Below are 26,082 nucleotides of genomic sequence, written 5' to 3'. Positions count from 1 at the left end.
AGCTGGTCTCCGTGTGCTATGCAGCTGTTTCCCACTAGCTATCTATTTTACATTTGGTAGTGTATGTATGTCCGTGCCGCTCTCTCACTCCGTCTCAGGTTACAATTCCCCCTCCCCGTGTCCTCAAGTCCATTCTCTACATCTGTGTCTTTATTCCTGTCCTGCCCCTAGGTTCATCAGAACGTTGTTTTTGTTTGTTTTTAAGATTCCATATACATGTGTTAGCATACAGTATTTGTTTTTCTCTTTCTGACTTACTTCACTCTGTATGACAGACGCTAGGTCCATCCCTGGTGTGCTCCCTTTAAACCCAAATAGCCAGGGAATTTTTTTTCCTATGATTACTCTAAAATCCTATTTTGTGTGCATTAACCCTTTTCTTTCTTATTTCTTGGTTCTATCCAAACAGAGAAAAGCAAACAAGCGACGCTCATGTCTCTTGCTTCTGAGTTGTTGTTGACAAACAATTTGGGGAGTGGTTGACTCATCAACCTGCTTGGGCTCAAATTCTGCCCACTTGACTTCGTAGCTGTGCAACTTTGTTCAAGTCACTTGATCTCTCTGTGCCTATTTTTCCCACCTTTGAATTGGGGGAAATAATAGTACCACGAGGCAGGTGTTTTTATGAAGCCTAATGCATTCATATGAGTAAAGTGCCTAGAACTTCACGGAATGTATTGATGCTAAGTGAGGGTTAGGTTAAACGTAAAAATAAGGCCATTAACTTTCTCCTGCCCAGAATGAAGTAAAAATTGCACTTGCCCTTATTTGTAAAGTATCTTAGAAAATTTCTAATTTTAGGAAATAAGACACAGAAGAAAGTAAGTAACTGTGCCCAAAGAGCACTGTTTCTAGACTTCCTTTAAATGGAAGATGTGCTCATTTACTTCATGTCCTCTCAAAGAGAGGCTTGGAACGGTCTTTTTGCTGGAACAGGCTTTGTGGAGCATCGTCTAGGTTTAGGGCTCAGAGGAAAGTTGAGCCTTACTTCTGATCCTAGTCAACCTTTTCTGTAATTATATGTTAGTACTTTATCCTGGAGCAAAGATAACTTTCTTGGGATGATCCATGGCTGCTTCACCACCTGTGCTTCTCAGCCTCCGTCTCACTCAGTAAGTCCATGATTTTTAATGGCTTACTTAAGGGCAGGTTATTAGAATTCATTTCCCTTCAGACCTATTCGTTGACTAAACAGGTTTTTAATAAAACGGATCCCATTTCATAGATAAAGAAACAAAACAGATGAGGAAAATGTGTCTAAAAGTGTACATTAAATCCCAGATTCCTTATTTGCTTATTACTTCTTTCCTGACCCTGTGAATGTACCATCTACAATCATCACCCGCAGGAAACCATTGTCTCTCAAATCGTGGGGCACTCAGCTCTCTCATTTTCTGAGATGGTATGTTTTCTCTCTTCTGTAGAGAACCAAGGTATTCGCTGATGACACAGACAGGAAGGCAGAATTCGTGGAGGCAGGCTGTGGAGAGCCCAGTTGCATGGCTCGGGCTGGTAGAGTGGCTTCACAGGCTGGTCAGGAGGCTGAGGATGGACGGAGGCACAGAGCACCTCAGTGTTCCTCGGTTCCTTGAGACAGACGAAGTCTCTAGTTTTGTCAGACTAAAATTTGGTCCCTGTGAATTTGACATGGAACCCTGCCGTATGCCTGGCAACGAGCATCTCTGAGGTCGTGAGGCCTGAAATAGTGCTAGCATAGCTGGCTTAGCTCTGCTTAATTTTCCTTCCTTCCTGTAGATGTAATTCTCCTGGTTGCTCCACCTACCTGTTCTCTATCTTTTTCTCTAGCACAGAGATTCTCAACCATGGGAGATTTTTACGCGCCCCCCCGGGGGACATTTGGCGATGTCTAGAAACATCTGGGCTGTCACAGCTCCAGGGGAGTGGGGTACCACTGGTATCTAGTGGGTAGCGATCAGGGGTGCTCCTAAACCACCTACAGTGCACATCCTACCGTGCACATCACAACACCCAATAACTAATAATTATCCAGCCCCAAATATTCCTCATGTCAGGGTTAAGGAATTATGCCCGATGTGACACAGTTTTTCTCCCCTGGGTCTTTGCGCTGTGCGTGGCCTCGGTCCGAGTCTTTCTTCGCCCACACCTCCTCCTGGCAGATCTTGGTGCAGATTCCAACTCCAGCGCCATCTCCCTGCAGGGCCTTCTCTGTCTTCTCCACTTGGTGTAGGCCACTGCCTTCCACCTTCAGTTACTGTTTATCAACACCCTCCTCTTTATTTTGTTCACCGCACTTAGCCCTGTGGGTTATGAGTTGCTCAATAAAGATACTCACTTTTATGAATCATGCATTTTGCTTTTCACAAAGCAAAGAACGTACCAGTGCATTTGAATTTTTGATACGTCTTCTGTTGATTGCCTTCTCCGTGCAGAAGAGCTTTCAAACACCAACAAAACCCTTTTCACTTGTTGAAATATGCAGCATCATTGTGCCACAGTGATTATTATTATCTATTTTGGCTTTCGCCTAATTAAATGTGTGCAAAGAATGAGGCAAGGGCTTTTATCATCCACAGGAGAAACAAGTTTCTCACACCTGACTGCAATCGCTCTGAGTCACTACTTCATTAAGACAGAGGCAAGCCTAGTGACAGATCATTAATTTTCATGGATATAATCTGGGAAGGCAAGTGTTTCTAGAAGGGGAGTCTGGCAAGAAAGGCATAAATGTATTAGCACTTATTAAAAATAAGCTGTAAGTCTTTGTGAGCTGCTTCTGTCCCGTTATGAATTAATCGCTTCAATGTAACCGCCATAAAATATATATAGCGTGATGTGTCAAGGAAGGAAAAGTAGATACTATCTTTGTCCTCTAACTGTCCGGGTCTTTCACAGTCTCAATTTTACCCTTTTTTTTTTTTTTTTGAAACTAATGGAAAAAAATCGAATGGAACCAGAGCCAGGAACATCTGTACTCTTTCTTGCTTTCATTTGAATCTCTATGCTGTTTTGATTTTTGCTGCTTTGAATAGGAAGAAAGTGAAGGCAGTAGGTCCCTGAAATACACCGTCTTTTCATCCATTTCCGTCTGATAATTTTAAAATATCAGTGTCTCACTACTTCACAGGGAGTCTTAAAAATCAGAAAAAAAGTAGCATTAGTGAAAATTCTGCCTGTCTCCAAACAAACCAGTTTTGAGGGAGGGATCTTGCAGTCTCTGAATGTTTCTCTTCTTTGTGAGGAATTGAAATCTGGGGACTGTTGTATCAAATGAGATAATCTTGCCAGCTATAAAGTACTTCACCTGTGTATTAGCTCAAACTAAGAGAGAGGAGCCTCCCCTTCTTCAAGGCTGAAGTCGCTCTTCTGTTCCTTTTCCTCTCTGAGACTGGTATCTGCCAATGCAGGATCCAGAGGCCTTGCTTTGTAACCTACGTGCAGTCTGGTTATAAAAGTCGGATTAGGATGTGTGCTGATTTAAAATCAATTCAGTGGAAAGACAACAGCTTTTAGCATCAAAACTGCATCCAGATATTGGCTCTGCCACTTACTAGCCATGTTGGGCAATTTATTTTGCTTCTTTAAGCATCAGTTTTTTTCCTGTGGGGGGGAAAAAAAAAAGGGAAACAATGATTGAATGAGAGTTTATGTAATGTGTTGTCACAAAGAGGCTGCTCAGTAAACAGTGGTTGCTTTTCTATAACAAATATCATACTAGATTTTGAGGTGTACCTTGCAGACAATGTCATTCGTCCTTGGTTTTTGTCTGGTTTTGGATTGGATTTTCAAAGTTGTCATCATTATGTTTATGGTTATTTGAAGGGAGCTTTCTGGTCATTCCTTGAGGGAGTTTATCTTCTTGTTCAAGCTTTTTTGAGTTTTTCCCAGAGACTGGAGGTCTGGCTGCCATAGCTTACCTAATACACTCCTGGATCCCGTCTATCTTTGAGGGTAACTTCATTTTCTGCACTCCAAGTAGGAATAAGTGACCTAAATATTTAAAATTAGGACTATCCTCTGAAAAATCTGGGATGTATGGTGACCGTAGATAAATTTATGTAGCAAAGTTTATTTTTTTCCTTGTCTTTTTAATTAGAGTAATACCAATGCTTACTGCTCTCTCTAAACAAATTCGCTGAGTAAGTGAAAGAAAGAAGAAATAACCCCCAGAACCAGAGATGATGGCTTCCTGTTTCACCTTTACATCTCAAACAATTATGTTATGGTGAAGAAGGATGGAAACTGGGCAGTAGGAGTAGCAATTCTTGATATAGAATAGCAATTATAATAATTCCTCTCTGTAGAAGTGCAATTAAGTATTGGATGGGTCTTCATGATAATTTCTTAATATAGTGTAGGAAAGGTACTCAGTACATTGTAAGTAGGCGGCAAATGTTAATAGTAACAATTGTAAGGATTATTTTTGGATTCAAGACAATTTGCATTCACCAGAGCTGTTTGGGGGTAGAGCTGTACTTCAGTCACATTCTCCGAGTCTCCATTTCCTGTGGAAGCCAACGTGAATTTCCTTTGAGGCAGAGATGCATGAATAGCTCGTGGGAGCGGATCTGAAAGCTGCCCATGAGATGTGTCAATCTGGTGTCGGAAAACTCTAAGATCACCCCCTATTAGCTCAATTCAGTAGCTCTTGAACTGAAGAGGCTGCGTCCATGAGAGTTAAGCATTTCCAGTATGCTAATTTTACATTTTTTATTGGCTGTGGTTCATGAACATCCTGCTAAAATATATTTATCTGAACATACTTCATGCAAATAGCGTGGTGCTGAGAAATGAGCGGACACAGTGAGATAACGTTTTAAAATGAGTGAGGTAACCTCATCGGATGGCGTTCAATCCCAGAGTAAATTGCATTTGTCCCTTCTTCACTCTAAACACATTGTTAGCCTGAGTCTCAAGTAAAAAAAAAAAAAAAAAAAAATCATATCAAGGTTAATAATAATCTCCTTCACTCTAATTTTCCTCCAGACGGCCTCCCTAGAGATGTGACTCCAAACCCAGACACTGTCAGTTTCCTCACTCAGTTCAACTATTCATTCTCCACTTTGCTGGGATCTTCCATCCAAGTGTCTCTCCTCCCCTGTGTAAGCATTGAATCTTTGCTTTTCTTCCAAAGAATAGCTGCTGGAGCGATGTGTGACCTGCTTTTGCATCCACACAGCATTGGCAAAGGGGAAACTTCCCATTATATTCTCTTCGTATTAATCAGTTCAAAAACTTTTTTGAATTGAGCATCTTCTCTTCCAGGCGCTGGGCCAACCATTCAGAGGTAAATGAGGCCACTCATATTCTAACAGAAGATTATTAATAGGTGTCTCTCATGGTCTCATATTCTTGCCCCTTGTGTTCATTTCCTAGGAGCTACTGTAACAAAGTACCATAAACTGCGTGGCTTGAAAAATAGATATTTATTGCCTGTCACTTCTGGAGGCTAGAAGTCTGGCATCAAGGTGTCTGCTGGGCCATGATCCTTCTTAAAGTGCTAGGGAAGGGTCTGTTCCAGGCCTCTCTCCCAGCTCTTGGTAGTTTCTTGACTTGTGATAATGTGTAACTCCAGTCTTCCCACGGCATTCTCCCTGTATGTGTCTCTGTCTGTGTCCAAATTTCTCCTCTTTTAATAGGACACCAGTCATATTGGATGAAGATCTACCCTAATGACTTCATTTTAACTTGATAACCTCTGTAAATACCCTTTCTCCAAAATATGTTCACATTCTGAGGTAATGAGGTTAGGACTCCAGCATCTTTTTGCGGGGGGGACACAAGTCAATCCGTAACACCCTGGTACCTTGGAGGCATTGCTAATCCATTCTATAAGTCTGTCTTCCTACCACACTTAAGTGCTCTCAGAACACATGTTTGCAGCTGCTAGACATGGCATTTCTGGTCAGAGAAAAGGTTTCCTTTCTTGGAATTTTATCTCCCTGAGGTTTAGCAGGGTCACATCAGTCCTGTGCTGTGTCCTTCCATTCAAGGGAGACAGACAGCTATTTAGCAGATGTGGATTCAACTCTGTTCTCTGTATAAATACGTGGCTTAATTTCACTGAGCCTGTTTCCATTGTTGAGAAAGTGGGTATTAAAACTCATTTAAGAAGCTTTTTGTACAGGTTAGTTGAAACACCCCATATGAAAGTGTTGGCATTTAGCAGGCAGTCACATAATAAAAAACTCCCTCCCTCCTTCTGTATTCAGTACTTTTTACTTGGGATGGGGGAGGTAAACTTTGGAAATGAGGGTCTCTCATCCCTTCTTTACAGATAGGGAAATCGAGAACCACAGGCGCATAAATAACTTGACCAGAAAAAATGTCTAAACTCCTTCTCTGTTATAGTTTTGTGGTTGAATATCTTGAGAGAAATAATCCTTTTCCTTTTGTTTTGCCACTTAATAGAGCAAAGTTCTAAGCACCTTAAAATGGGAGGATGATAAAAAAGGTTATTATAGGATTTGCTTATAAAAGCTTAGCTTTTTGTAAGATGTGGGCAGAGTGGTGACCCAAATCCATCTTTGGGTTTACTGTTGCTTTCACATGACAGTGATTTTTTTTTTTTTTTTTTTTTTTACTTTAAACCTAATAGTAATGTTATTTCTAGCTGGAGCCATCTACCACCTGGTACTCATTAACACTATGTTTTATTCGTGACAGCTTCATAATTGTACATAAAATTTATGTACTTTAAAAAGTTCATTCAAATAATAAGCATTTGTTATGAAAACAGTGGTAGTTTTGTTATTGTTTTCATCTCTCATGTACGATCTGACCAGAGAGCTACTTTGGGTGGCATAAATTGGATGTGTTGACTGACTTGTAAAACATAGGAACATGCACACACGTTTGGGCTATATTACTTTTTATGGATCCATGGTTTCTTGCTTCTAACCAGAGGCTAAATATATCTGTGTCCTCAATTACAGAATTAGGAAAATGATGTTTATTTTTAAAGAAGAAATAAGCCAGTAAGAAAGCTGTACCGTGTCATCAGCAGGAATCAGATATGTCTTTCTTTGCTACTCTGACCTGCAAAAGTCAGTAGATATAACAGCCCCTTTCCTCTCCCCATCTCCCCATGCAAAATGAGATTTGTAGCCAAATACAAATTCAACTCTTACTGAGTCTCCAGATGGGCTCTGACTAAAATCGAGAAAAAAAGAATTCTCCCTTAGATCTTTATTTTTGAAATGTCTTTCGAGCTATGCTTTTGGAGAAATCGATGGCAATTTGAAGGAAGAACGCATAGCTGTGTGGCCAACTGTGTTGCTGCTGTGGCATCCGAATGCCCCCTCAGGTTCCGTCTGGGACTGGCATTTAACTTGACCTTCTCAGGACAAGAGGTTAATTTCTGAAGTGTTAGAATTATGAAGATTAATTTCTGAAGCTGCTTATAATTAAGATGCCTCTGGCTGTTGCATCTGGGCTGGAAAGAGCAGACATTAATGATGATAATCCGTTTTCTCCCAAGATAACTGAGGTCTGCAGCTTCAAGCTCTACCCGTTCCTTTGCGGGTTGTTCTCATTTTTCACTCTCCTCGTCACTCTCCTAGAGAGAAGACTGGTGACCTCTATAAATACAGTGTTCCCTCTGACCCGAGATGGAAAAGTCAACCGAAGATCTTACTGAAGTGTCTCATGAATCCACTCCGTCCTCCCAGGTTAGTCGTTATAATGATGACAAGAGCTCATTGTTGAGCCAGGCTCTGTGCTAAGCTTGTGACGTAAGTTGTTTCATTTAATCTCCCCAGCAACTATATAATAACCATATGATTATCTCCATGTTATGGATAACCTGGAGGATTGGATAACTTTTGCAGGATCACACTGTACATTGGCAGAACTAGGACCTGAAAATGAGTTCATTGTTCTCTAAAGTCTGTGTTTTCAGCCATTACATTCAATACTATCCTGTCTCCAGGAGACGTTTGGAAATAATAATAGTGCTTCCTTTGTAACAGTCACCGTTGTAAGTGATTGAATCTCACAGTAATCTTATGTTGCAAGTAAAGGGATTATCCTCCTTTTACTGACGAGGGAAGTGAACACAGGGAGGTAGAGTGACTTAACCTGCTTACTCAGCTAGTTAATAAATGGTAAGCTGGAGGATATGAACCTAGGTAGTCTGATGCCAGAGTCTATGTTTTAACCCATCTACAATTCTTCCTATCTGAGTGGAAATAATTACTGAGTTCCTCTATAGAAACTATATCTTGATGTTGCGTGGCGAGGAGAAATACAACTGGCCATTGTATAACTCTCACGGAGAAATTTGTAGAAGTCTTTCTCAAGACAGGCTGCATGTCAGAATCATCTGAGGAGGCCCCAGTTACAGAGATTTTCCTTTAATTGGTTTGCGTTCGGACTTGGACCTCTATTATTTTCTAAAACTCCCTAGGTATTCTCATGGGAAGCTGGAGTTGAGATTCATGGTTCGAGATAAGCAATTCAGCTTATAAGCAATAAGCAATTCAATAAAAAAGAAAGGGTCCAATAGGAGAAGAAAGATAAAAATATTATGTACTTTCGGTTAATGGTTGCTATTCTTTTAAACCACTTAAAGTCAAGTCTCAATCAATGCTCATGACCCATTCTCCTCTTTAAAAAAAAATCAGAACTAAAATTCAGAGTTGTTTAGAAGGTGTTGACGTTGATGTAATCAGCCCGCTTCCTAGAACCCTATTAATCCGGTCTAGTGCCTCTGACATGTAGTTACAAAGTTCCATCATTCCCACGACTTGTGATTTATTGCTTAGCTAGACCACAAGGGACCATGAAAAGCCCCAATTAATAGCCTATCATTGGACTGGCCTCAGAGTCTTTTTCGTTCTTAGGACTTGGCCAGCCTCACTGAGTTCTCTTGGGTTTATCAGGGTCTGTTGGTCTGAGAAGCAGCTTTGTCTTCCTCTCTTGACATTTCTTCTCCTTTCCCTTCCTCTGCTGCCTCTTCCTTCAAGGGTTGTTTCTTCTAAGAGGTTCGGCTGAAGGGGAAGGAGTTAGAAAATGGAATGGAATACACAACAGCTCCCTTTAACATCTTTGTTTTGCAAAATGCACCAACAATGCCACCAAGTTAGAAGAACACAGATCTTTTGTCTGCATGTTCCTACAAAAGTTACAGGTTTTAGAATTGGGATTCTTGGGTTTTCCATCTTAAGACACATCCATATTATGTACTACTAAAGTCTCTATGTGCTCTGCTTAGGGTGTTCTTAGTAGTTTTGTCATGTACGAAAAATTCCCTTGATATTTCATTTTAAATGGTAACATTATTACGTAAAGTGGCTTTATGTTAACTGACATGTCTGGCAATCAAATGAATATTAGCACTTTGGAAAAGTCAAGGGAGTTGAAAAAACAAAAGCAATAGGTTGAAGTGAAAAGTGCTATAGCAAGTTATACTGATGGGAGTGAAAGGCATGTCCTTCGCTCCCATCAGTTATACTGATGGGAGTAAAGGACATGTAATTTCCCTGAGGTTTTTATTTCTTATGTTCCAAGCCTTCTGTCATGGCTTGTGCACTTTACTGTGTCTATAAAAGGTACCATGTAGCATCGTGATCCAGAGAAACACATTAACAACATACTTTTGAGATAGGTCTCTAAATGTTACAGAAAGCCTGAGGCAGTGTAGGAGATCATGCAGAAACGGTGCAAAGGGCTGATGACCGGAAGACCTGACTCTGGAACTTACTATGTGATGTTGGACAGATGAGCTTACTTCTCTACACTTCTTAATCTCTGCAGTGCTGGAGAAGAGGAAAGCAGTAGGATAGGCTAACTAAGTGGTTTTTCAAGTGTGGTGGTAGGACTAGCTGCATAAGCACCACCTGGGAATCTGTTGGAAGTTTCGATTCTCAGGACTCACCCCAGGCCTCCCGGGGCTAGGGCCCAGTGATCTGTGTTTTAAGAAGCTCACCAGGGGATTCTGATGCATGCTATATTTTGAGAGCCACTGGGAAAAAATATCTTTTGTCCTATATAACTAACGTTCTAGAAGGCTTTCACTGATTTTCAAATAAGTAGAAGCTGCTGAATATTTCATTTATATAGAAAATATTGTATCTTATTTTTATTAAGATGACTTTATACCGTTTCGAACCTGGGTGATGATTGTACTGGTGAGGACGAACGTGCTAATTAATAGGTATTCCTAGCTGCTACAATGCCAGCTAAATGTAATTAAAAGTAGAAATCTAAAATGTCAGAAATAGAAGGAATCTTAATGTTTCCTAGGCTAATTATCTCCAGCTGCCATTTTATAGTTGCAGAAACTGAGGCCCAGAAGGCTATATGACCTTGACATCATCTCATAGATGAGGCACAAAGGCTTTGAAAAGCTTGAGCCACAGGCTCGGAACAGTCATTACATTTTACTACTTGGTTGTGGATAGACATTGCTAACGAACTACCCGAGCAACTAAATTGATTTTACACCTGTGTGCACACACAAAACAGCAATTAGGAAACTGTGTGTTGCAGATTTTGACATGTATGAAATTATAGAACCAATTACTTTTCTTTTTCAGTAGATAGTTTTATTAAAGTATCACATGCATACAGGAAAGTACAGAAATAATGGAACCTGGAAGAACAAATTACTTTTTACAAGTCAACTCATGACAGTCATTTCAAACAAAGCCGACAGTGGAATCTGTTCCTTAAGGACATGGTTGACAGAATGTCAGTGCATTTAAACCTCATTTCATTTTCTGGAGATCAGATCTGAGATGGTGAACTGGAGGAGTAGATTGAAGATGCTAATTTCAATTAAGGATTTATTATTTTAAGGATTGCTTTCTTGGAAAAAGTAACGTACAACCAGTTAAATAACCAGTGCTCTCCAGTAGGCTATAATGGAAGGAATGCTGTCGTAGACCTTCAGAGATGTAAGTGCCTATTCATTCTCCCCCTTATTAATTCTCAGCTTCCCCTTAGTGCTTACTATTTGTAGGATCTTGAGAAAAATCACAGAGCCCTCTGACACTCAGTTGACCTATCTATTAAATGAGCATATTAATATATAGCACTTCTCAAAGCAGAGAGTAAGGCCAAGTGATAGCTTTAAAAAAATAGGACATTAAATGGAGAAATTTAATTGTAGAAGACTCATCCCTATAAACATGAAGTCCCTATAAACAGGACACTGCTTCTTGAGGAGAAGGAGTACTGAACTAAGAGGCTGGAGGACCTGGGTGCAAATCAGCCAGTTACTACCCATACTGCTTTTGCACCCTCAGTGTTTGGGAAGAATAATGGCCTCACACATCAGTTAAAGTTAACTGATTTATCACAATAAAGTACCCAGGACAGCACCCAGCACATCTAGCACTTTCTAGGTCATCAGTAAAAATTGTATAGGCAGACAGTCCCAACAGAAGGCTGCATAGAGAATTCCATCCATGTCCATAAAAGACTATTTGTTATGGGACTTACCTGCTTGGCAGAAACATGTAGAAAGTACACAGAACAATGGTTTTTGAATAGTGGACAACAGGCAAAATAGGATCGTGATTCACCAGAGAAGGCAAACCCACAAGGCGAACACTATGTGTACCACAGCTTTCTTCCTAGAAGCACCTTCTCCGCTGTGGTCCAGGGAGGAAGAACCCAACAAAGCTTGGTGATACCGCTTAGTTGAAGAGATGGAGATCTGAGCTCAGGGATGTTGAGGCAGCTAGAATTTGAGGTGTAAAGGACTCGACAGAAGGTAGTCACACAGACAGAAAAAGAAAACACATTCTGCAGACATCTGCAGAAGAGTCCTCTTAAATCTTCGAATATCAGAATATACATGTGGGGTGAAACTCCATGAGATTTGACAAAGAACAGCTGGCGGGGAAGGAATGATTACAGGGGAGCTGTAGGCAGGAGTTCATACAGAGCAAGAGGCTTTTGAATTCCCACCAGCTAGAGTGGAGAGATATCACTGAATAAACATAGACTATAGTAGAGACTCCAGGATGAGAACACTTTCACAGTGGGGCTAAATTAGCCCTAGAGTTAAGGCTGCAATAGATGTTCCCTTAAAAGCTTATAAACAAATCTTGAAAAGATCATCCGGATCTAAAATAACTGTTGAACTGCCTAAGAGAATAAAGTCCAGTTCCCTTTCAGGGATTTCAATAAAATTCAGTACTCAACAAATTAATATCTGGCATCCATCCAAAATAAAAACAAGGGAAATATGAACAATATATAGGAGGAAAATACTTAATTGAAAAAGTTCCAGGAATGAGAAAAAGATGACAGAAACAGCAGATAAGAACTTTGAAACTGCTATTATAAGCATAAGCTATACAACTAAGGACAAGATTTAAAGCGAATTTAAATGAAAACACAAAATACATAAATTTGCAGGATGCATCCAAATCAGTGCTTAGAGGTATATTTATAGCTTTATATTGGAACAGAAGAAAAATCTCAAATAATAATTGAAGTTTCCAAAACAAGAAGCTAAAAAAAGATCAAATTGAATCCAAAAGTGGAAAAAAGAAAATAGTAAAGCTAAAAGGAAAAATTACTAATATAGAAAATGGATCAGTGGAGAAAATAAGTGAAACTAAAAGCTTTTCCTTGAAAAGATCAATAAAATAGACAAACTTCTAGCCAGAGTGATCAATAAACAATAGAGAGGGTATAAATTACCAGTATCAGGAATGAATATAGGAATATTATCACACAGTCTACAGACAATAAAAGAATAATAAGAAAAATCATGACCAACCAATTGTATGTCAAAAAATTAACAACTTAATTCAAATAAAGTCTGTGAGAGACATACTTTTTATCCATAGTGACCCCAAAAGAGAAGGGCTGAATAGCCCTATATAAAGTTAAAGAAATTTGATTTTAAAATACTTCCCTTACTAAATGTAATATAATACCTTGTACTGGATCTTCAGACAGAAAAAGGATGTTAATAGAAATATTGGTGAAATCCAGTCTGTAGCTTGCTTTATCTGATTTGTAATAATGCTCCAGTGTTAATTTTTAATGTTTGCAAATGTACCATGGTTGTGTAAGATATTAACATTACGGCAGTAGTTCTCCACCAGGGATAATCTTTTCCCACAGGGAACATTAGGAATATTAAGACATTAAAACACTTTTGATTGTCCCAGCTTGGTGCTATCAGCATCTAGTGGGTAGAAGCTAAGCATGCTAGTAAACATCTTACAATGCATGGGACAGCGCCACAACAAAGAATTACCTGGACATAAATATCAGTTGTGCCCACATATGGTAAAATTAGCTGAAGGATAAATGAGGACTTGCTACTATCTTGGCAACTTTTCTATAAATCTAAATTTTAAAATAAAAGTTTATTTAAAAAATGCTTCCCATAAAGAAAATTCCAGGTTCACCTTGCTTTATTGGTTAATTCTATCAAACATTTAAGGAATAAATAATACCAATTCTATTCAATCTCTTTCAAAAAATATAGGCAGAGGGAATATTCCTACTCATTTTCTGAGGCCAGCATAATCCTATCTTGCTTCCTCTCCATTTCCTATTTTTCTCTCACCCCCCAACTTCTTTTTTTTTGTCTTCCTCTAAGTATGTGGCCATTTTGTGTCACAGCAAGAAATATCCTAATATAATCGCAGAAAAGTAAACACAGTCAGTGGGTTTCCAATCAACCACGTCTTTCCCGCTCGTTTTGTCTCTGAGTTTACCTACCTAGATATCTCTGCCTCACTAATGGGATCTTGGCCCTGGCATGAGGGGTGTGGGTTGGTGTCTAGTGGTATGGTGATCTTACGTGTAGACATCTCTGGCTGTACGTGTTCAGGCAAGTTCACAGAGGCAAACACAATCAGTGTTCAAGGAAGTCGTTGACCCTGAGCAGGATATGCACAACCAAGCTTTTTTTTTTTTTTTTTGCTTGGCTTCCTCAGCAACCAGGTATATAGAACTTATGTTAGTAGAGAAATAAAATTACTTATTATACATCTTTGTAAACAACATAATTATAGAGATGTCAATGTCTCTGTTGCCCCTGGAAAATTTTCTGAATTTCTGTCATGAATTATTGGTAGCCTCCTACACCTACTCACCTAGGCACCAGAAAAGCCCGTGCTGTACAATAAGCAATTGCATGTGAACCTTTCTCTCCTCTGTATCAACTCACCCACCAGGAACACAGAGCAGTGAAATGTTTGGCATCTTCACTAACCTGCAAGCTAGCAGTTTACTCTGGGGACTTTTAGGGAGCATGTGTTAATGGAAGCATTTCATTATCTGGTGAAATCTTGGCATGCTTGGGGACCAATTAGGGAACTCTTGAAGTCATCTCTCTTGAAATCTAACAATAACTTCAATTACAGTAATTTAGAAAATTGCATACTTTAGATATCAGCCCCCTAACTCTTCATGAAATGTTTTGCTCCATTTCATTAAAAGCCTGCATTTCACTGAAACATACACATAATAAGAATGTGTTGTAAACACATTCAAAAAGTGTGGCTCAGTGTCGTAGCTTAACCTGATTCTCTGCTATTCTCATTATACTTATTCTTGGTTGTTGGCTTAAGTCTCTGAAGGAAGTATTCTAGGTCTACCCCAACTCACTGCATGTTTTCTTCTTATAGGACCTTGAGAAGTTAAAGTTTTGTTTTAAAGAATGGGGATGTTCTCAAACCATTCAAAGCAGCACTCTTTGCCCCAACCCTAGAGAAAAAATAGGCTTATTCTTGTGGTGGGAAACAGTTGTGGGTTTGTCAAAATATTAGATATATTACATGAGATATTTGGGACGACAGGCAAAAAATACAGTAATGAAAATGTCCAGAAGGAGGGATTGTAATATGGGAAATTATAAAAGCATTATTCAAAGTAGGAACTTAGGAAGATCCTAAAAATGTTGATTGAATGAGTAGATGTACTCGATCAATTTTGGTCCATATTTTTAATGTTTAAAGATGTAATAAAACAGTCTCCATTCACAAAGAGTGTCTGTGCTTTGCAGGGACATGAAAAAATTATATATGAAAACGATATAGGCTAGTGTTCAGTTGTTCAGAACATAAAAGGTGGGGTCACTATTTCACTTGCTAAGTGAAAAAGTGTTTTGGAGTAACTAGGTGGATGACTTCTCCAGTTCAGACAAGGAGCCACCAAATAAATGGTAAGTTGGGCCCCACCTGGTCATCATTAAAGGAATATTGCCGCTGTCAGAGAGGAGGCAAGGAGTTTTTCAGGATTTGTAGAGGTGGGGTTGGTGAGGGCTGAGAAAGTCTGCATATAAATATTTATGAGTTTTCAGAAAGGTCAACTCTCACACTTTAAGTTCCTGCTGATGAGTTACTCTCTCATGAATGAAACTACTTGTCTACAGATCAAGATGCCACCTAAGGTCATTGATTCATTACCTGCAGGAAATGCATTTTGAATTGTGTACCAAGTAGAGGATGGTTCTGCACATTCGCTTGAGACATCTTCCCCTCCATTGGTGGGGAACTGGGATCGACTTGAATCACTGTGTTATCAGTGAAAAGCATGTTAATCCCTTTGCTTTAATCTACTAACCTCATTATTATGGGAGGGGGAATTTTAAGACATAACTGATAAACACACTCAATGACTTGGTGAAAATGGCAAGAGAAATAACTTCAAGGAATGAAGAAAAGCTTTACCATTGGGGAAACCATATTCTTATAATCGAAACGCTTTTCTAAAATTATTTTCAGATTTAAGAATTAGACACACCCACCTGCATCGTCTTGAATCACTTCTCCGGTCTCTGTATGTTTTGGTGCTAAAAGCAAACAATTATGAACTTCTGAGGAGGGTTCCTGGGTCCTGAAGCCCCCATGTCCCTTAGGGAGAATCAGAGATGTTTGACCATTGGCCTGTCTCTTCCCTCAGCTTACACTTTCTGATATATTAGCACAAAAGCCCAGCTCCATGGACTGCAGAGAGAGACTCTGAGGTGTCAGTTTACAGTCCAGCAGGATCAAGGCGAGTGTGCACTCTCACCTGCAGGGCAGCCTTCTTGCCTGCTGCTCCCTTTCTACCCCCTTTCCCCACTCCCTTACGGGTTTCTTCTGAGAGTATTTCCTTAACAGATCATTCTACTCAAATCATTGGCTCAGGTTCTACTTCTGGAAGAACTTGTTCCTAAGACGTCCATACAATTATAAAGGGGAGTTGTGGCGAACTCACGTCGGGATTCTTCTTGTGCAGCAATGAACAGCGGGGTTTGTAAACACGTTGGAACTACCTTCTGCTCCCATATTCTGCAGCCACCTGCCCTATTTTTCGCTCGTAAAGCCCAGCAGTGAATTTGCATAATGGACTCCAGTAGATTCCCTATCATCTTGTTTACCTGTCAGGAAGATATTGTAGTGTCTGTTTTTAAAAGGTTCAAATGGAAATTTTCTCCACTAAAGCACTGCCTTCAAGTCAATCACATGCATTTTTAAAATTATTTATTTATTTATTTATTTATTTACTTATTTTTGGCTGCATTGGGTCTTCGTTGCTGCACGCGGGCTTTCTCTAGCTGTGGTGAGCAGGGGCTACTCTTCGTTGCGGTGCGCAGGCTTCTCATTGCGGTAGCTTCTCTTGTTGTGGAGCATGGGCTCTAGGCACATGGGCTTCAGTAGTTGTGGCCCGCAGGCTCAGTAGTTGTGGTGCACGGGCTTAGTTGCTCCGTGGCATGTGGGATCTTCCTGGACCAGGGCTCGAACCTGAGTCCCCTGCATTGGCAGGTAGACTCCTAACGACTGGGCCACCAGGGGAGCCTATATGCATTTTTAAGAATTCCGTAATATATGTACATCATACCCAACTCCGATGAATTCAATAAGTATCTCATACAATACTGTGTCTACTCACCCTAGGGAGTTCTTAATATGCTCTTTATGGGGATTTTAATCATTTCTCTTCTTTAATAAAAGCGAAAGAAACAGTAATAATGCATATAAAATGTGTACAGTGAAATGATGTCTGGATTTTATACAAACACAGGTTGAGAAATGTGAGGCTTGGCATCTCGTAGGATAATTCACTTTGATCAGGGCTGTTCTGAAGCATAAATTTGCTTATGAGGCTTTAAGTTACTTATCTTGTTCTGTGTTCAAGGTAATTAAACAGAGTTACAGAAGCATCATAATTAGGGCCCTTATAATTTAGAATAAGTTCTAAGCTAGTTTAAGCCAGTGAAATATAAAGGCAAAGTTTACTTTTGCTTTCATTAAGAGATATACAAAATTATTGAGGTGGATACAATACAAGTTTTGGATCCTTTGACTGTAGGAAGAGCTTCTGATTCAACCAACATCGACGGAGATTAATTTCCAGGAACCATAGTAATCACTCTGGTGTACATTATCTTACTTATCCTTAATTACAACCTATGAGATAGGTATGATTTCCCCCATTTTACAGTGAAGCAAAAAGATTTGAATAGGTTAATTTCCCCAAATCACACAGCAACAGTTAGCAGAGATGGCGTTCTAATCTAGCTCTGTGAGAGAGTTTCTGTACTGTTTTTAGTCTCTCCAGTTGCTTAAAAAATGGTAAACATGGTCTCCTACACATCTGGTTTGAGGCAGTGTTTCTAAGCAGTTGAATTGGCCATGATCGTTTTAAGCTGAATGGATTCCTGGATTCTTGGGCAATTTATATTGACATTTAGATTATTTTATCTATTGGCATTTTTATGCTGGGGAAAAGCTTCAGCTCCAGTTTTCCCGTCTGAGTAATACTTGGTAGAGAAAATAAATCACAGGATAGAAGGTATTCATGTGCAGCAATCTACTACTTATTTGTAGGAGGAGTGAAAAATACTTACCAGCCATTGACAAGCATCAGATTTCTCTCTCCATGTTTATGCTGGTTTCATATCACTCAGGGAGGGAAGGTGCTTGCCTTTTGATTTATGTTCACTGACAATGAAATGTCCGTGGTGATTAATATTGCTGCTCTGTGATTTTGCTGTGGTACTCACTTCTGTAGCCCCAAATCTGAAGCAAATAAATAGATGTCTTATGTCTTACCAGAGAACAACAGTTAAACTTTGTTTCCATCATGTGATACACGGCTTGTATTGGGTGGAGTAAAGGTTAATTTGTAACCTAGATTGTTTTTTAAGGTGATAGTGGTTCTTAATTTTAAGATAAGCATATATTACTTTAAATTTTTTATAGGCACCTCTCATATACTACAGGTAAAAATTAAAAGGAATTTAGAGATGTATATTGCAAGCCTCAAATATATTCATACTTTGTAGTTACACTTCTGCAGGTCATTCTAAAAAATAAGAGGTATGTAAAAGGATTTATGTACAAAGATGATAATTTAAGCCTTACATTATAGGGATAGAGTGGAATAGCAAATACCCAACTAGAAGAGATGAATAGTTGAATCTTGAAATGACTATGTGATAGAAATGTACACATTTATTACAAATCATCCTGTTTATAAAAGTTTGAGTTGTATAAGAATTATTCATCATACTATGTTGAGTGTAAAAATTAGTATGTACAATTGTTAATAGAGTATTGTCTAAAAAATACATTTAAAAGGACAGAAATATGATAATTTTAAGTATTTTCTATTTTTGGATAGTGGAACTTGATGAAATAAAAATTGAAATTTTAAGGCAAAACAAGAAAGTTTAAACATAAAATATTTTCTCTGCCCTTTGGCCTCCTCCCTTCCCTAAAGTATGCATTGTCTATCTGCATTATGCATTAACCAGACCTCGCCAACGGCAGAAATACCTGCTCAACCCTAAAGATCAATTTTTCTTCTTCTGATGCCAACCATGTAACTCCTTAGAAGATAACAATGTGCACATATTTCAACAAGAAACACCTATCACAAAACGTATGCAAAAGGTTAAAATGTTTTTTAAAAATATTTTTAAATTTTTCTTTTTTTTTCTGGCATGATATGCACAAAGTTGAGGTCTGGAGGAAGGATTCACCAGCTCCTGCCCATGGGCTACAACCTGCCTGCTGCCCATTTTTGTGTATGAAGTTCTGTAACACAGCTACCACACTTGTTCCTTTTCTTACCGTCTATGGCTGTTTTTGCACTGCAGTAGCAGAGCTGAGTAGTTGTGACTATAAAGACTAAAAGGCTCACTTCCTGGCCCTGTTCTAGAGTAATAAATCAAAGCTATGCTAATAAATGAAATTGTATTTATATGATATCAGTTTAATTTCCTTGATGGTATGTCCAATTTCGTTTGCATACCCTGGAAGCAAATGTTTAACTCAAAAACAATGGGGCAGGGTAGAGATAACCCTCAATTTGTACCATATACCCATTTATATTCAGAGCCAGACCTTGGCACTTGGTAAGCCAATGATTCATTTATTCCTGAAAGATCTTTTTAAGACCAAGAACTTAGGAAAGACACTAAATGGTTGAAATTAATGACAAAATTCCCTTTTATACATTGTGCCCTGAAAAGAAATGAAGGCACCTTTCAGTCTTCCTTCCCCAAACTCCTCCTTTTTATTGTATACAGTTTTTACATTTTCCAAGGATAGAATGTTAACGTTCTTTTATAAAACCACCCCTCCCACCGCTCCCTTTTTGCTTGTGGAAAATTGTGAAGCTAGGCTGTGTTTCTCTCCCAGCCCATTATTTACTTTGTTTTTTCCCCTTGGATAATAAGAATTGAATTCATTTTCTGAGCTGGGAATATAATATGTTAATCTAAGAGAGAATTCAGTGTTGAATATTCTGTGTCCATTTCCATGGAACGGACTGTGTTTTTTTGTTCTAAAGAGTCAGGTTTTCTTTAAATTCCCATTTAAGGAAAGTGCTCCTTTGTTGTATTACACTTCTAGGGCTGTAGGTATTGGTTAGCCTACTTCAGAACCAACGGTAATTAAGCTGGATTCTTCGTCTCTTAGCTTTTCTTTAAACACTTTCATCTGTTTTCCTTTTATGTTTACATTTGTTATGTTTGTCGCTAATCTTTCCTATTAGTCAAAAATATCAGTACACTTTTCAGTTGTATCTTTCATCATCCTTTTCGTTTCTAATTTATTTATTGGCCCTGTTAATGATAATACTTTTCGTCTTCAATTAGTTTCTTTCATCTGTATTTTCTTCTCATTTTCTTTTCCATCGTATCCTTTTAGAAGTCTTGTTTTTATTGAGTTGGTGTTCTTATTATAGTGTTCCAGAGAGTAAAGCACTTGTGGGAATACTCTCTTCTTTGGATTATGTACTTTAGTGGGTTGGGTTCCATTTTATTTGTTCACATACCTACACCTATGCCTATAGATGCATGTGTGCTCACATACACAACTTTTTTCATCTTTAGGGTGATGGATTTTTCCGTTGCTATGTTAAGCTTTTTATTTCTTTTTGCATCTTGTTTACCTTTCTTTTCTCTTAGAGAGTGTTGATCTACTTGCCTTTCAGTCCCATGGTTCCATGGCCATTGTTCTACTATATTGGTTATGTTGTTCTACTCCAGTTCTGTACATGAAAGAATGGTGATGAAGGAGATGGTGTGTGGTGTGGTGGGCGTTCTCTCAGCTTGGGCACCACTCTATATTCTGAGATCGTATTAAATGCCCTAGACTGGAAGTTAGTACACCACTTTAGGGAATATGCCCCATGGTGAAGGGAATACTCTCTGCTGTCGCATCATTTTTCCAATTAAGAATTAAGGTTTTTCTTTTTCTCAGAGTGTATCAGTCCCAGTATCTATTTCTACCACTACTTAGAACAGGGAAAAGATAATGAAACCCACATAGTAGCTAGTTTCTCCCCTAATTTCCAGTACTAGTGAAAGTTCTAGGGATTATTTTCAAATCATGTTTTGGCATCTCAGGGGTGACAATTAGAACAGGGGCTGGCTCTGCCTCCTTAACTCTGTTATTTAATTTTACATTCATTTGTTCAGATGCCAATTTATTTTAAGTTCATGATACTAAATTCCTCCTTCCCTCTTGATTATTTGTTATTGGGGTCAGTTTTGGAGGAGGATACTAATTTTTGGTTCATTTGATTGTATTTTTGAGGGAGAAGATTCTGTTACCAGTCATCACTCCATTTCCTTTACCCAGAGGTCCTATATCTTTATTCCAATTGAGTTGAAACTTTTTTTCTCATTTAAGTCTTTGCTCTAGTGTCATTCTTCAAATAGTATATTTTTTATTATTTAGTTGCTTTCAAAAAATAAAGTTTATTTTTTAGGATGCTTTTAGATTTATAGAAAAAATGTAAAGGTAGTACAGACAGTTTCCATATATCTTGCAACCAGTTTCCTCTGTACGATTAACATCTTGTATTACATTGTTACAATTAATGAACAATTATTGATACATTATTATTGAATAAAGTCCATACTTGATTCAGATTTCCTTAGTTTATAACTAATTTCCTTTTTGTCTTCTACACTCCCATCCAGAATACTGAATTATATTTAATCCTTAGGACTCCTTAGGCTCTTCTTGGTAGTGTCAGTTTCTCAGACTGTCCTTGTTTGTGATGACCTTGACAGTTTGAGGACTACTGGTCAGATATTTTGTAGAATGTCCTCTAGAGGGATTTGCATGATGTTTTTCCTCATGATTAGCCCGAAGGTGTACATGTTTTGGAGAAGGAGACTGCATATCATATCAAGGGTGCATGTTATCAGCATGACTCATCACTGCTGATGGTGGCCCTGATCATCTGGGTGAGGTGATGCTTGTCAGATTTCTCCACTGTAAATTACTCTTTTTTTTTTTTTCCCTCTTTCCATGCTGTACATTTTGGAAGGAAGACACTATTCACAGTTCACATTCGAGATATTCCTTGAGGGTGGAGTAGCTGCATAAATTATATGAAATTCCTCTGCATGGGACATTTTTATCTTCTCTCCTGTTTATTTATCCCATCATTTACTAATATCAGTAAGGACCTATGGATATTTATGTTATACTTTGGGTTATAATTCAGTACTGTCTTATTTTGTTCTTCACATTGTTCCAATTTTGGCCACTGGGAATTCTTTTGGTTGGCTCTTGTGTCCCTTTGACGTACCCTCATCATTGTGTTTGTTTGCCCCAGTACTTCTTTCTTGTATATTTCTCACTCCAGTTACAGAATTGGCCATTTCTCCAAGGATGCTCAGTTCCTTTTATTGGACCAGAGTATTAGGAGCAAAGAACTGGGTGCTGGTTGTTATCATTGTTGGTGGGTTCATTGCTTCTAAGCCCTCTCAGCTGACAGAACAAGGAAATAAATAGGTATACACTAATAAATGAAAAAAAAAATAGCACACATATAAATACACAAATCTATAAACATTTCTATAGCAGTATCCATATTAAGCTAAATGTGAATTTTTTTAAATTTTATTCTTTTATATAGCAGGTTCTTATTAGTTATCTGTTTTATACATATTAGTGTATATATGTCAATCCCAATCTCCCAGTTCATCCCACCATAAAGTTTCTGGGCAGAGTCTAAACGGAGCACATCCGAAGTTTCAGTCCACTAGAGTAAGACAGGAGTCCAAGTCTGCAGGCCTCAGTCTCCAGCAAGGAGCCTTCATCTGAGAAGACTCAGGAGGGCTATCTCCTATGGGCTTTTGGCCCTGAAGGCTGAAGGGCTTTCTAAGGCATCTTTTTTTTTTTAAATCTTTCATTTTATTTAATTTATTTGTTTTATACAGCAGGTTCTTATTAGTTATCTATATTATACCTATTAGTGTATATACGTCAATCCCAATCTCCCAATTCACCCTACCCCCATGACTTTCCCCCCTTGTTGTCCATACATTTGTTCTCAACGTCTCTGTCTCTATTTCTGCCTTGCAAACCGGTTCATCTGTAGCATTTTTTAGATTCCACATACATGTGTTAATATACGTTATTTGTTTTTCTCTTTCTGACTTACTTCACTCTGTATGACAGTCTCTAGGTCTGTCCACATCTCTACAAATGACCCAGTTTTGTTCCTTTATATGGCTGAGTAATACTCCATTGTGTATATGTGCCGCGTCTTCTTTATCCTTTCATCTGTCAATGAGCATTTAGGTTGCTTCCATGACCTGGCTATTGTAAATAGTGCTGCAGTGAAGATTGAGGTGCATGTGTCTTTTTGAATTGTGGTTTTCTCTGGGTTTATGCCCAGTAGTGGGATTGCTGGGTCATATGGTAATTCTATTTTTAGTTTTTTAAGGAACCTCCATACTGTTCTCCATAGTGGCTGTATCAATTGACATTGCCAGCAACAGTGCAAGAGGGTTCCCTTTTCTCCACACCCTATCCAGCATTTGTTGTTTGTAGACTTTCTGATGATGCCCATTCTAAGTGGTATGAGGTTATACCTCATTGTAGTTTTGATTTGCATTTGTCTAACAATTAGTGACTTTGAGCATCCTTTGATGTGTTTGTTGGCAATCTGTATATCTTCTTTGGAGAAATGTCTATTTAGGTCTTTTGCCCATTTTTTGATTGGGTTGTTTGTTTTTTTTAATATTGAGCTGCATGAGCTGTTTATACATTTTGGAGATTAACCCTTTGTTCATTGATTCGTTTGCAAATATTTTCTCCTATTCTGAGGGTTGTCTTTTTGTCTTGTTTGTGGTTTCCTTTGCAGTGCAAAAGCTTTGAAGTTTCATTAGGTCCCATTTGTTTATTTTTGTTCTTACTTCCCTTACTCTAGCAGGTGGGTCAAAAAAGATCTTGCAGTGATTTATGTCAAAGAGTGTTCTTCCTATGTTTTCCTGTAAGAGTTTTACTGTCGCTGGTGTTACATTTAAGTCTTTAATCCATTTGGAGTTTATTTTTGTGTATGGTGTTAGGGAGTGTTCTAATTTCATTCTTTTACATGTAGCTGTCCAGTTTTCCCACTGCCACTTATTGAAGAGACTGTCTTTTCTCCATTGTATATCCTTGCCTCCTTTGTCATAGATTAGTTGACCACAGGTGTATGGGTTTATCTCTGGGCTTTCTATCCTGTTCCATTGATCTATATTTCTGTTTTTGTGCCTGTACCATATTGTCTTGATTCCTGTAGCTTTGTAGTATAGTCTGAAGTCAGGGAGCCTGATTCCTCCAGCTCCGAATTTTTCCGTCAAGACTGCTTTGGCTATTCGGGGTCTTTTGTGTCTCCATACAAATTTCAAGATTTTTTTGTTCTAGTTCTGTAAAAAATGCCATTGGTAACTTGATAGGGATTGCATTGAATCTGTAGATTGCTTTGGGTAGTATAGTCATTTTCACAATGTTGATTCTTCCCATCCAAGAACATGGTATATCTCTCCAACTATTTGTGTCATCTTTGATTTCTTTCATTGGTGTCTTATAGTTTTCTGAGTACAGGTCTTTTACCTCCTTAGGTTGGTTTATTCCTAGGTATTTTATTCTTTTTATTGTAATGGTGAATGGGATTGTTTCCTTAATTTCTCTTTCTGCTCTTTTGTTGTTAGTGTATAGGAATGCCAGAGATTTCTGTGCATTAATTTTGTATCCTGCAACTTTACCAAATTCCTTGATTAAGCTAAATGTGAATTTATACTGCTCTCTCCAACTATAATCCATCAAAAATGGATCGTTCTACGTTCTTCCCTTGCTAATCTGTAAACTCACATCCAAACAGTGAGAAACCTGGCTCTCACTATTGGGTGTCCATTTGCTGAATTATTCCATTTCATTTTACAAGTCTGGCAATAGGATAATTTTTTTAACCCATATTCCTCTGGGGAAGAACTTTACCAGGTAGAGTATAGTACTTATGCATACATAGTTTCTTTTGTGTTTAGTTTTATGGACCCCGCTCATTTCCAAAGGTACTCAGGTTATTAACTTATTTCTTACTCCACTTCAGTGGGCTTGTTTCATAGAAATGTAATACAATTAGATTGTTTTGTCACATTTTACATTCCCTACTGAAATTGCCCCGATCTCCTAAATAATTTCATAAACACTTGTGTACATTAAGGTTCATTCTCTGTGTTGTAAAGGTCCATGAGTTTTAAAAAAATCATAGTATCATTTATCCATAATTACAGAATCATGCAGAATTGTTTCACTGCTCCCCCCACTCGCCGCAACTAGAGAAAGCCCACACACAGCAACGAAGACCCAACACAGCCAAAACAAACACACAAACAAACAAATAAATAAATAATTCCCTGTGCCTCACCATTCTAACGCTCCTCCCATCCCTCTTTATGCTGGCAACCAATGACCTTTTACTGTCTCTGTAATTTTGCCTTGTCCAGAATATCACATTATTGGAATCGTACAAGATTCAGCCTTTTCGGATAGGCTCCTTTCACTTAGCAATATGAGTTTAAGATTCTTCTACTATATCTTTTTTTTTAACAACTTTATTGGAGTATAATTGCTTTACAATGGTGTGTTAGTTTCTGCTTTATAACAGAGTGAATCAGCTGTACATATACGTATATCCCCATATCTCCTCCCTCTTGCGTCTCCCTCCCACCCTCCCTATCCCACCCCTCTAGGTGGTCACAAAGCACCGAGCTGATCTCCCTGTGCTAGGCAGCTGCTTCCCACTAGCTATCTGTTTTACATTTGGTAGTATATATAAGTCCATGCCACTCTCTCACTTTGTCCCAGCTTACCCTTCCCCCTCCCCATGTCCTCACGTCCATTCTCTAGTAGGTCTGCGTCTTTATTCCCATCTTGCCCCTAGGTTCTGTACATCAGGAGTACATCTTCTACTCTACCTTTTCTTATTCAGTTATTGCTTTTGATTACTGAATCATACTCCATTCTATGGATATACAACAGTTTGTTTCTTCACCTTTCAAAGGACATCTTAGTTGCTTCCAGTTTTGGATGATTATGAATAAAGGTGCTATAAATATTTACATGCAGGTTTTTGTATGGACATAAGTTTTCAGATCAGTTGGGTAGTTACCTAGAAGCATGATTGCTGGATTATGTGAGAAGACTACATTTAGCTTTGTAAGAAATTCCGGGAGTTTTTTTGTTGATTTTTGGGGATTTTCTACATAGATAATTATGTCATCTGTGAAAACAGGTACTCGTATATCTTCCTTTCCTTGTATTTTATATCTTTCATTTCTTTTTCTTGTCTTACTTCACTATCTATATCTTCTAATATTGTATTGAATAGGAGTTGTTAGCACAT

The 26,082-nt window shown here is 38.5% G+C and overlaps 1 long non-coding RNA gene across 2 annotated transcripts in view; it reads left to right on the top strand.

Annotated features, from left to right (window-relative positions):
* The window catches only part of LOC125960305 (uncharacterized), a 44,675-nt gene that overhangs the window by 1,173 nt on the left and 17,420 nt on the right, over positions 1–26,082 (top strand). For both annotated transcript variants that reach the window (XR_007469871.1, XR_007469870.1), the window contains one exon: positions 7,542–7,649. This is a non-coding gene — a long non-coding RNA (uncharacterized LOC125960305). The remainder of the gene's footprint in view (positions 1–7,541; positions 7,650–26,082) is intronic.

This window comes from Orcinus orca, chromosome 10, assembly GCF_937001465.1.
Source record: "Orcinus orca chromosome 10, mOrcOrc1.1, whole genome shotgun sequence".
Lineage (NCBI taxonomy): Eukaryota > Metazoa > Chordata > Mammalia > Artiodactyla > Delphinidae > Orcinus > Orcinus orca.
The sequence above is the reverse complement of the archived record's forward strand: the minus strand, read 5'-3'. Positions and strand labels throughout refer to the sequence as shown.